This window comes from Protopterus annectens, chromosome 13.part0, assembly GCF_019279795.1.
Source record: "Protopterus annectens isolate FY-2018-M chromosome 13.part0, PAN1.0, whole genome shotgun sequence".
Classification (NCBI taxonomy): Eukaryota; Metazoa; Chordata; order Ceratodontiformes; family Protopteridae; genus Protopterus; species Protopterus annectens.
This window is the reverse complement of record NC_056747.1, coordinates 764,341,845-764,354,310: the sequence shown is the minus strand read 5'-3', so window position 1 is coordinate 764,354,310 and position 12,466 is coordinate 764,341,845. Positions and strand designations below refer to the sequence as shown.

The 12,466-nt window shown below is 39.1% G+C and overlaps 1 protein-coding gene across 2 annotated transcripts in view; it reads left to right on the top strand.

Moving 5' to 3' along the window:
- SSH2 (slingshot protein phosphatase 2) overlaps window positions 1–12,466 on the top strand; it is a 1,225,984-nt gene that overhangs the window by 203,944 nt on the left and 1,009,574 nt on the right. The gene's annotated exons all lie outside the window — the stretch shown is intronic.

The window sequence follows — 12,466 nt, the reverse complement described above, 5'->3', positions numbered from 1 at the left end:
TTGGTGGGTCTTAATGCAGAGAAAGCATTTGATGGTGTAAGCTGGGATTTTATGAGTAGGCAATGGAAGCATTTGCATTCCTTGACACAATAATAAGATTAATTAGGAAGATATATGAAGGATCGGTGGTGAAAATTAGTGTGTTTGTTGGGGGGTGGGAGGCGCTCCTCCCTTATAAGTTATACATTCTTTTTGAACAGAGGAACCAGGCAGGGTGTCCTCTTTCCCATTTGTTTGTGTTATATTTATAACTCTTGGCAAAAAGATAAGGGACTCATAAATTCAAATATATAATTGGTATGGTAATCAAGAAAAGTTGGTATTACTTGCAGATGATGATATTTTCTGATATAACCAGAAAATGACATTTCAGTGTTGCGGAACATTCTGAGACAGTTTCATGTCTTTACAGAATACAAAATTAATGAAGATAAAACAAAGGCAATAGCTGTAAACTATGTACCCACAAAGAAATTGGGTCAGTAGTGTGACATGGTAAGATTAAGTGCATAGGAGTATGGGTTAAAAAGGATTCTGTTATGGCAGCAAAATATGTGGGAAGAGAATAAACAAAAGATAATACAAAAACTGAGAAACAGAAAGCTCAGTGTTATGGATACTGATAGCAAGATACATATTTTATACACAGGTCAGGTGTCTGTTTGGCAACAGTAGGGGTTAGTTAGGGATCGTTGGTAGGTTAGGGTGTGTGTGTTTTCTTAAATGGGTGTGTGTGTCTGTGATTGCAACCAAGTGTAGAGTTTTGACTGTGTATGTGTGTATGTGGAGTGTCATACCTCTAAACCTTGTTTAATGAGCAAGTCCTGCAATATGGCGGGAGAGACACTAAACAACAGGGATACTTTAAAAATTAATATAACATCTATGCATCGTGAAAGGGGTATAGTGGGACTTAGGAATACTGGACACCAGGGATACTTAACAAGTCAATATAAGGTGTATGAGTTGGGGGGTGGGCATTAGACACTAGGGATGTAAATGATTACAGTAGGCCACAACAAGACCAAGGAAAAAGCTTAGAACCCTTTACCCTCACCACACAAAACACCTCCTTAGCAGAGTTTAATTCCTCTGGGCTACGACTAAACACATGGATAATTTTTAAGATATTAACTTAAATCACTGAAAAAAAAGTAAAAAGGGGATGGGTTGGGGTGGAGTTTTGAATCCTGTAGCCTTGTCACAGAAAGCAGCTTGTTATCAAAGAACTTTGATTCTCTACATTAATTGTGGAGGGCTGGTATTAGTGTTATTTTTTTAAACTGAAAGAAGAATGAATCTGTAATGTCTGGCATTACTGACTGACTGCAGTGGTCTGTAAGTTACGAGGAAGAGAGCATGTGTAAGAGACAAAATCAGTAGCATCCTGTAAAATTAGAGACTGCTGAGAGAGGGATGAGGTATGTCTTTGTGTGAGGGGGCACCATATCTGTAGACTGCTGTGGGGCAAAGCCAGGAGAAACACTGGGTGACACCAGGTCAGAGTTTTAAATTATTACTTTAAGTTACTTAAAAAGTTAAAAGAGTAATAAATAGGTCTAGCATCAAGATACATTTTCTGAACAATATAAAGATTGAAACTCTAATGTCTGCCATTATTGACTGACTTTTGAGGATCTTTGATTTAAACTTATTTATTCATTGCATTTGTTTACTGGGATAGCCCGGCTGGGCAGAAAGCTACCCCTTTTCAGCAGAGGCCCATGGAGAAAAAGCTCCAGAAACTGAAACATTCCAACATCAGATAAAGCAATTAGTAAACAATTATACAGGTAATCAGTAGAGGTATGCAAGCAATCAGCAAATAAACAACATTAAAACAGATTGCCATTAATTAATAGTTGCATCATCGTAAGAGCTGTGAAACCTATTTGGAAAAGAACTTGGTAGAAGGAGAGAAAGGAAGAAATGAAGGATTAGCATTGAGGGGATGTTTTAGGCTAGGTAGAAGGAAGTAGATGCAGAGGCAGTGTACAATGAGGAGATGTTGGACCAATAACTAAACGTGTAGTTTTTGAAAAGAATAAGAGATATAAGGGGCAGGATATTTATCATCCAGGAGATGTGTGTGTACACAGACCAATATCTTTTAGCTATTCTTTAGTTTGTGCAGTAAAAGAGTTGGTGTTTACTGTATTTCTTAGGGAGGGAGAGAGAGTTTTCTTCCAGGAGAGTGGAGTACAGTCACCAGCTGAGTTGTTTGCTTTTGTAACAGTTAATATTTTGTCAGTGGATCTCAGCTGTCTGTTTGGGTTATAAAGTTGGGGAATATTTTTCAAATTAGGGCATTTTTGTGTATAATAGATGAGCTTATGTGGGACTTGACTAGCTGGAAAAGTGCAAGGTAGTGCCTTAGCTTTAACCACTGAAGTTTTTTTAAGGCCAGATAGTGATGTGTTGTGTCCTGTAATAATGATTGGTAGCAAGTTTTGTCATCTTATTATACCACTGTTGCAGGGGTGAAAGTTGAGCGTATTATAGGTAATCAAGATGGGAGCAGCTTAAAGTATGCAGGGATGAGAAGGGATTGAGCATTACTTTTTTCTGGCATTATCTGTGAGGTATTGTTTGAGTCTACAGAGTGCACCAGGGTTTTGGTTGCTTGTTTTATGTGATGATCATATTTTAAGCTTTCATCAGTAATGACTCCCAGAAGCTTCAGTTGACTCACTACCTCTGTGTTGGTGTTATAAGAAGTGATTTTGAAATTATTTTTCTTGTGAGTTGAATGCTTCGGGTAAATAGGAATTTTTTTTTTTTTGTGGTTAAGGAGCAGCTGTATATCAGACAGCCAGGCCTCCGTGGTAAGAGATTCTTGGGTAAGTTGTTTTAATTTATCTATGCTTTTAGTAGAACAGATGATTGTTGAATCATCTGCTAACTGAACGGTAGTGGCTTGTATCGAAACTAGGTGGAGCTCGTTAATGAATATATTGAACAGCAGGGGACCTTAAATGAATCCTTGAGAGACACCTACAGTAATTGGAAGGAAAGGGGATTGGCCACTTTACTTCATATTGTCTATTTGAGAGGTAGCTGCAGAACCTAGGTAGTGAAGTTTCATGTATTCCTACGCAAGCTAGTTTTTGAAGCAGTTTCTAGTGGGATACCTTGTCAAAACCTTTGGATTAGTCTAGGAAAAGTACTGAGACTAAGTTCACAGAGTTTCGATATTGATTAACAAATGTTATAAAACTAAGGAGAGCTGTACATTGCTATGAAATGGACTTACAAAAATAAGAGGATACATCAGAGACATTCTTCCAACTCCGGTACATGTAAGAAGCGTGTGTGTGTGTTTTTAAATGCATGTGTGTGTTTGGGAGAGTGAAGGAAGGAGAATGCCTGTGCCAGTTCGGTGCGTTGAGTGTCAGAGGTACTAACTGCAACAAAGTGCTGATTTAAAGTATAGGTAATTATCAGAGATTCAGAGACCTGCAAATTAGCCAGTAATGAGATCTTTAGTAATTATGGCCGAAATGTCTCTGAATCGCATTTTCCATAATTTCAGAAACATCTGCTTTTGGAAACAGCTCTTACCACCCCTGTGGGTTCTTTCTAAATCCCAGGGTATGCATCTATAATTAAATCAGGAAATGTATGAATGGTGTATTCTGAGTGAAATGTATAGGGAACGTTGTATTATTTATTTATTTTACTGGGAAAGTCCAAATGAGCAGAGCCCATTTTCTGCGGAGGCCTGGGGAGAAAAGCTCCACACATAATTAGAATACATAGAAATAAGTAGAATTACAATAATTACATTTTCAAAGCAATCACATAAGATTCTATTCATTTACATAACAATAATACAAACATAGATGTAGTTTTAGATGCAGGGTAAAACAACAAGCATAGTCTAGCAAGATGATGTCTTTCGGCTTTTCCCAGTTAGGGGTCACCACAGCGGAACTCCGGTCCGCTAATGATTGGCAGTAGATTTTCACGAACGCCGAGGTGCCAGTTCGACGTTCAACCTTCAACGAATATGCACGTCTTTCGAACGCCCACCCAACCGCGGGGAGGACATGCAGACTCCACACAGAAGGCACTCCCCGCACTCCAGCCGAAGCATACTCTAGCAAGTAAAGATACATATATTAGGACAGAACTCAACATAGTTTTATTCTTGCTATGCAAGTTATGCTATAGTGAGATGGGGAAAAAAGATGACAGAGGCAGATAGGGTGGGGGATATACATATTATTTGTTATGTTTTGCTTAGAGTGGATGGATTGAAGAAGAAAGGTGATGAAGGATAGGAGGAAGTAGATGGGGGAAAATTATTAGAAAGTTGAAGAGCTACTGCAGTAAGTTGTGTATATTGTGAAGGAGAATAGTTCTAGCTGTGTGTAGCGCAAGAGGTAAGTGTAAGAAAGGATATGTTGGTGCCTGGTTAACTGTTAAGAGGAAACTGCAAGCATTTCAGTGAAAAAAGTGCTTGAAACTGTGGGAAGTGAGTCGTTAGGCAAGTAGTTGCCTCTGCCAGCATTCTTGTGTGACACTTGGCTTGTGTAAGGTTGTGCTCTGTCTTTCTTGCCGTTGTACATCTGGTGTGCTATCAGAAGGAACCACAGATTGGAAAAGGCCTGGCAGCAGTTCAACTTTAACCAATTTGATAGTGTTGCCAGTCTGCATTTATGTCTCATTTCTTTGCTGCAGTTTGTGTGTGATATCTAACATCAATGTTAAAACAGAACAGAACTGTGGAGTGTGGAAACTTAAAACCAGTCAGTTTCATCTACGAAGTAAAAAAAAAATAAAAAATGTCTATTAGCTTTTGTTGTCTTACTTATTTCTCGTCTTCCAACTTTTTGTAGTTGCTATAGTTACCTCACTGCTTGCCTTCATACTGGGTACCATTGCTTTTCTGGACGGTGGATAACTCTTAAGTGATGCTATTACAGGCTGAAGCAGGTATGTGAATGTTTGCTGTCATGGCAAAGGTTAACTTTGTTGCATATTGACTTGTGACTTTGGAGAAGGATGATGCCAGATTGAAAAAAATAGTGGAAATAATAGCGGCTTTGTGAAAAATTCCCTCCTAGCTGTGATAGAAACCACTACTCACTGCACTTTGATCAGCAAGCACGCATGCTTTAGTCTGATAATTTGAAAGATAGCATTCTGAATTTTAATAAAAATATGCTGCCTTCCAGTCACACATTTTTTTCATGAAAGAATTCTTCCAGTTGTAAATATTTTGGTATCCAGATTTTTTTATATGTCTTGGGTTCATATATTGTTATAGCAGTGTCTGGGATAACAAGGGAGAGAACTCTCCTTGGATTAGGGAAATTGAACTGGAAGAGAAGCAGTGGTTAGGAAGTTTGTTGCTGAAAATTAAGAAAACTAGAAATAGTCAGTTACCATGAGAGCATCTTCTGAGCTAAGACAAAGACATTAGAGGAATTGATGAATGCATCTGATGATTTTGCATAATAAATATGTTACTACTGCTGCATACTTGCACATTATCAGAAATTGTATTTTGGCTTTGTTCAAACCTGCTTTGTAAGGCCACCCTGAGAGAGTTGTTCTGGTTTGGAAAACAAGCCAGAAGACAGAAAATCTCACTGTGCTATGTTTTAGTTACTTTCATCTATAATTTCTAGTCCTAAAAAAACTGGACAAACTATCAAACAAATATTCAGTCAGTGTTGATTGATGAAGGCTGAAGTTTGACAGGTAATGTTAGAAAAAATACAGAGAAATAATGTAATTAATATGTAATTGTGTGTGTGTGTGTGTGTGTGTGTGTGTGGGGGGGGGGGGGGGTAATCCCATACCACCATCTGAGGAGACCCATCATAGGTATTTCTGTATAGTAACTCCAAAATCACAGTACCTTTCAGTGGTACCGCTCCCAGGTGCAAAAGCTGAAAAGTTGACTTTCTTATTCACAGTGTTGCCAAACAGCATTTCATAATTGCTGTTTCAGTGACAAAGCATGCCATCACCAAACTGAGCATTCTGTAAACAGAGATGGGGTTTCCTGAACTGCAGACACTGTACTAGGAAAGATCTCATTGTGTGTGTATGGAGTGACAAGGATGTTCTGTTTTCTGTTTGTGATGGCTGTTTTCCTCTGCAAACTAGTGTATCCCAGCCATTCTTACATATGTCTGACTTTGATTATCCATGTTCAGGTCATGGCATTTAACTACCCCATAGACCTCACTCCACTTTTGTTTTTAGATTGGAGTCTCTCATTCTGTACCTTTTTGTATCAGAGGATTTCTTACAGCATTGTAATTGTTGGGTTTCTAACCTGCAGGTCCTAAGTAAAGAAACCCCTGGTGTTTCCATCACCCATAATGTCCTACTTTGCTGCCTCAAAGATGACATCGGCAAACTATTCCTTGGGTGGTCAGTGGACAAGCAACTGAACTTTAATGCCATCATCAATAATTCACAAAGCAATTGAGGGAATTCATTTATTTGTTTGCTTGATTACTTACCTGCTTGCTTGCTTTACGTAACAGTCTGTGTCAGCACACACACATACTCTGAGTAGTGTAAAACTGATTGTGATGTTTGCTCATCCCCTTGGGAAGACAACTGCACCATTAAATCCACCCCATCTGAAGAAGAGAGCCTGGCACTCAGTTGTTTTATTCCATCTTTCCAGATATAATTTCTGGAGTTAGAGCGGCTTTTAAACAAAAGTGACCAGCAGCACCGTCAAAAACAAGTTGTGCTGGTCATTTTTATATATATATTTATTACTGAGGTAGCTATCCCTGAGAAGCAGAGGTGAGCTGCTGCATATTGGCTAGAGACTGTGTACAGTATGTAGTACTGCCTTATTTCACAACAGTATTTTTTTTTTCTAAAACTAGAGGGTCAGCCCAGGTTGGAAGGTTTGGAGACAAAGCCAGAGAGGCAAGATTACGTTGGTTTGGACATGTGCTGAGGAGGGATGCAGAGTATATTGGGAAAAAGATGCTAAGGATGAAGCTGCCAGTAACAGGAAAAGAGGAAGGCCTAAGATAAGGTTTATGGATGTGGTGAGAGAGGACATGCAGGTGGTTGGTGTGACAGAGCAAGATGCAGAGGACAGGAAGAAATGGAAATGGATGATCCGCTCTGGCGACCCCCAATGGGAACAGCCGAAAGAAGAAGTGTTTAATGTCAAGCAGTGGTTTGCAGGATTCAGAGGTGGTCAAGACTGTTGCTTCCTTTCCCTTCTGTTTAAAAGTAATGTTTTCATTCAACTCGCTCTGAAGGCTTTTTCCGGAAAAGGCTGCATTTCAGCAGGTTATGCCAGCTGGGAAAGTAGATGTCTGTGTGGCTTTTAAGCTATTTTTCACTATGTAGCAAATTAACAGAAAAGGAGTTGAATTTCTGCCTTCGTGCTTATTGCAACCTTTCTGTGTTGAAAGGTCAGTGCTCTTCTCCAACTGTAGTCAAAAAGTGCCATGAGATTGTGGGCTAAATTCTAATTGTAAGTGATGGTGGTAACCTGAGAAATACATTGCTGCCATTTAAATTTCCCGATATTAGCTGTGAATCACAGTCCTTTTGTCTACTGCCAAAACTGAAGTGGGGGCTGAGCTGCACTTGAAGTTGCAGGGGAGGTATTCTCCTGTTCAATGTATTTGAAGTTACCAAGTTTCGTTTTCCAAGAATGCTGCAGCCATTACACATGAACCTCAAAACGTTCGTATGTGTACCTCATGCAGCGTAAGTAGAGTTTTAATTTGTTCTGTTAACTGGGTAGCCTATTGGACTGACATGTCCCTTTTCAGGGGCAGCCCAGGACAACTGCCCAGATAGGTGACTTGCTCAGAGTCGCACAGTTTGCAAATGGAAATTGAAGGACTTGAACTCTGGACTACAGGATAAAGCTTGTCAACACTTTGTAGCTTTAACCAACCATCTGGGCTGTATTAATAAAGCTTATGAAAATCATTGACTCAGTGGGTCTGAAATGGTATCAACATTTTGTAGGTTTTTGTGCTTCACAGTCTTGTGTTTCTTTAAAACACACACACACACACACACACACACACACACACACACACACACACACACACACACACACACACCAGAAAAATGTTGCATTTCAGCAGGTCAGATGAAATTTGAAGTAGTACATGAAACCAGGAAAAAAATGATTTGTGTCTTCAAATTACTGTACATGTGATGTGTGTTATAAAGCTGGATTGCCATGGATGTAAGCACAAGCAAAAGCAATCATGATGTTATCTTTAAATATATATACATTCTGTGTTTGAAATGATTGCTTAGAGTCTTACCAGGACTTGTTAAGAGCCATTATTGCGTGACTATCTCATATTAATTCTGTCCTGAGGGTACACATAATCTGGCTCTGGAATTTCACTAGTAAATACTTGCCACGGTAATGGCAAAAATGAAACAAGGTGTGTGTGTGTGTGTGTGTGTGTGTGTGTGTGTGTGTGTGTGTGTGTGTGTGTGTGTGTGTCTTTGTCTGTCTGACTGTAAAAAAAAAAAAAGCAACTTTAAACTCTGCATTTAGATTACATGCTCATCCACCCCACAAAAAATCTGCCCACCTATATCAACTCCTTAAAGTGATTTTTTTTATCGCAGTGAAAACAGTTAAAATATTAAAACATACAACATAACACTGACAGCAAGTAGACAATCAGAAATCAGCAAAACTGACCTAATTCTATATAAGCTACCTAAAATTAAACTGTCTAAAAAGTTACTAAACCATAAAACTAATAAATCCTAAAATAATCCTTATAACATTACCAAAAACATTACACAGTTAACTGACACTGCAGAAATAAAATTAAAAAGTACTCCAAACTAGAGTAGAAAACTATACACTAAACTCCATTCGTAAAAACTTCAGTAGAAAACTTAACAGTTAGTACAGCCTGTTGAAAAAAATAAGTTGGTTAGTTAGTATTTTACCAAACTGTTAAACTGTTTGGCATTTACATAACTAATACACACTTACTTACCCATGCTAACCCATCATAGTTAGAACTGGACACTCAAAGTGACGTAAGCACCTTCTGCCTACCCATAAATATTAATGCTGTAAATATGGATGTGCACTTTTAGACGTCCACTTTTGGAAGCAAACTTTAATGTCTTTATGTTTCTAAATGCAGCAAAATAAACTTTTTATTTTCACACAGAAAAATGTCCGCCTGCATAAAGATACTTTTTACCACTAAAAGATACATGCAGACAGTTTTGTGCGTGAAAAATAAAGCTAGTTTTGGCATTTAAATTTGCTCTTTAAGTAACACTGGACTGCTTTAGAACATACAGAATTGGACAATGCATAACATCCTTTTGAGTGCCTTGCCCTTGGGGTTTATAATGCCATATTGTATTCAGTGTGATTGTCATCAAGGTGCCATTTGCACACCTGAGGGTATGGCTGTGACATACTTTTGAATATGACATTTTCCGTAACTTGTAGCATCCCAGCACTGGCACCTGTAATGTGAAGAAATATCTAATCTTGTGTAGATGCCATCATTACATTGTGATTGGATCAGTCTTTGAGTCTGTAACAACAATTTACCAACTAATTATCGTTAAATTGCATAAGATATGGAAACGGCTAATTTAAGTGTCTGAAACTGGAGGAAGTGACTGGTGAGCCTTATGACTTCTCTAGCCTGTCTCTAGGGGTGGGAGTATTTAACCATTCTTATATTGATTGTAATTTGTGATACTTAACCTTTCCTGGATTCTGTGACATCACAATCACTTGAATATTCATTAGATCCTCAGATATTGGTTATAACTTAAACCAGGCAGTGAAAGCTGACCATAATTTGCTGTATTTCAAGAATGAATCCTAGAGTTTTCACAAAGGTGCTGGCCATGGTTGTCAAAACCTTATATGAGAAGGATCTCCTAGTGTTCCATTATCTGGAAGATTGGCTTCTGCTATCCCAATCCAGGTACTCCATAGAGTTGATCCTCCTGTAGATGTTCTGGTAAATGCTGATCCTCGGAAGTCCCATAAAATGGAGAGATTCCTTCCTGATCCTGTCTCAGAAAAAAGCCCATCAGAAAAGCACTGGATAACCCTGCAATGTCATTCATTCCTCCCATTGGAGAATGCCCCAGGACATCACGTTCCTTGCCTTCTGAACAAAGACGCAGTATACTCAAGCAGAAACCTTCCTGTAATTTTGGGGCTTAATGCAGGCCATGATCATGATGGTGCTGTTTGCACACCTGAGGATGTGGGTATTGTAGTAGACTATGAGGTTGCAGGTGTCTTCAGAGTCACACAACTGTCTCAGACTGTCTGTTGCTGTTGGACCCTTGTTGCTGGGACCTAGAGTGGTGAACAGTGCCCAGCATATTTCTGGTGGTGCCTCCATATCTAGAGCAGAAGCTTTCTCAGATCTTGGTGATGGATGCATTTGTTGCAGGATGGAGAGCCCTTCTAGGCTTTTTTACTGTGCAGGTTGGAAATGGTGACTTCACAGCAATTGTTTGAATTTTGGAGCTGTTTTTTTTTTTTTTTTTTTTTTTTTTTACCTTGAAAACCCTGGGGGAAAAAACAGCTGCTTCTGGGGCTTGTCCTCATACAGCCAGGCATCCAATCCTTTTTATGGTATGTAGACAAGCAAAAGATTGAGGACATGCTCCCTGTGCTGGGAAATAGTGTATGTGTGGTGCTGAACCACAGAAAGGGGTTTTCTTATTTTTTTTTTCTTTTTCTTTTGCTGTCTGCCCTTCATTTAGTAGTCAGGGATGGTTTGAGGATTTTTCTTATGGTTTCCTGTCCTTGCTGGAAGGTACCCATCTAGGCATTGTGGGAGAAATGTAATGGACTGACAAAAGAGGACATTCCCTCACTTACATAAGGAACATTTCCTTCAAACAGCCTCCTCTGTGGGCATGAACAGTGAGCTTCCTGGTCTCCACCATGGAGTTAACATAATCCAGTGTGCCCCTGAATGTACTCAAACCGGTCTCTGCAGGAGAGGTGACACCCCTTCACTCTTCCACCCCCTGCCTGCCTGTATCCACCAGTGCTGAGGCCATTAATTGAACCCTGATCACCAGGACTGCAATCAGGATTGTGTTGCCTGAGCCAAAGAGTCCGACTGAAATCCCTTTTGTGTTTCACATCCCTAGGAACAAGCTGGTGGATGCTCAGAGCTGGTCTTTCTTTTCTCTTCTGAGGCTTTAGACTCAGAGACCATGCTTGGTCAGGCTTTTCTGATATTGAGGTACAGTGGACATTAGCCTGTTTGCCACTTAGGCGAATGCAGTACTTCACTCTTTGCTGCTGAAAGGTAAGAAGGAGACATCAGCATGCATTTTATTCTTTTGTGCACTCTCAACAGTTGTGTTCCAGGGTTGCCTTTATTGTCATAGTTACACAATGTACAGTATTGGTGTTTTCATTGAACATGTAATGATCACAGCTCACATAACAATCTTTAATCTCTGTCATAATTTCTCCACGTGATTTTTGTTAGAATGTTTGTTACAGTAAAAACAGTTATGCCTGGCCAGACCTGGTTTCCACCCATTGTTCTTTAACCATGTTTAGCCAATAGTCACATCATTAATCTTGTGGAACTCTGGCAAATTTTATATTAAAAAAACATGATTACTAATGCTCATAGCATAAACAACAAGCTCAGATATATCAAATGTTGATATCTGTGAAATGTTAAAATTTCTGACTGGGCAAAAATTCGGTCTTGTGTGGACCAAATATTGCAGTACTTCTGCTGCAAAAATAATCTTCTGTTGTCTTGATAAGTGAGATCCAGTCTGTCTAAATGAGTGTGACCAAGAATTAGGCTTGGATGTTTCCACTTTTTTAAAATGGTCCATTTTTTCGTATAGATATTTACCCCAAAAATCTAATCATTCATGCTAACCTGACTATCCCTTCTGTGTATGATTTGTGAAAAATACGTCTTAACACCTGTACAAGCCGTGCTGTCTAGGGCTGCAAGTTTCCTTATTAACAGTCAGAGAATCTTTGAAAATGAGATAATTTGTACTAACATGAATAAAACAGCGCCATACTTCCTTACATTAAGACATTTTATGGCCCTATTCACGTCCTGCATTTTTTGATGCTGGCAAACGTAACAGTGTTAGGCGTTCATTATCCTGTCTGCAGATGTGTCAGTCCCTCTAGTAACTGAATCTCTAAATACTAGTGTATCATTTCTGACCAGATCTGAAAAATGCCCCACTTCTACTACTAGTGTCTGTCCTATCAGTTGTTACAAATGAATGATCTTCATCACCATTAGGCTTATTAATCTCACTGGTTTCATTTCTTACTTCATTTGCAAGCATACAGTTGCCGTTCACTTGACTTTGTACATCCACAGCTTGAGCCATGGTATCAAATTCGGTCTAGCTCCTCTTTTATTCTTACAGTAATATTTTTAATCCTTCCAAGTGCAGTTTTGATTTCTTCCTTTTAGTCTGCTCCTCGCCT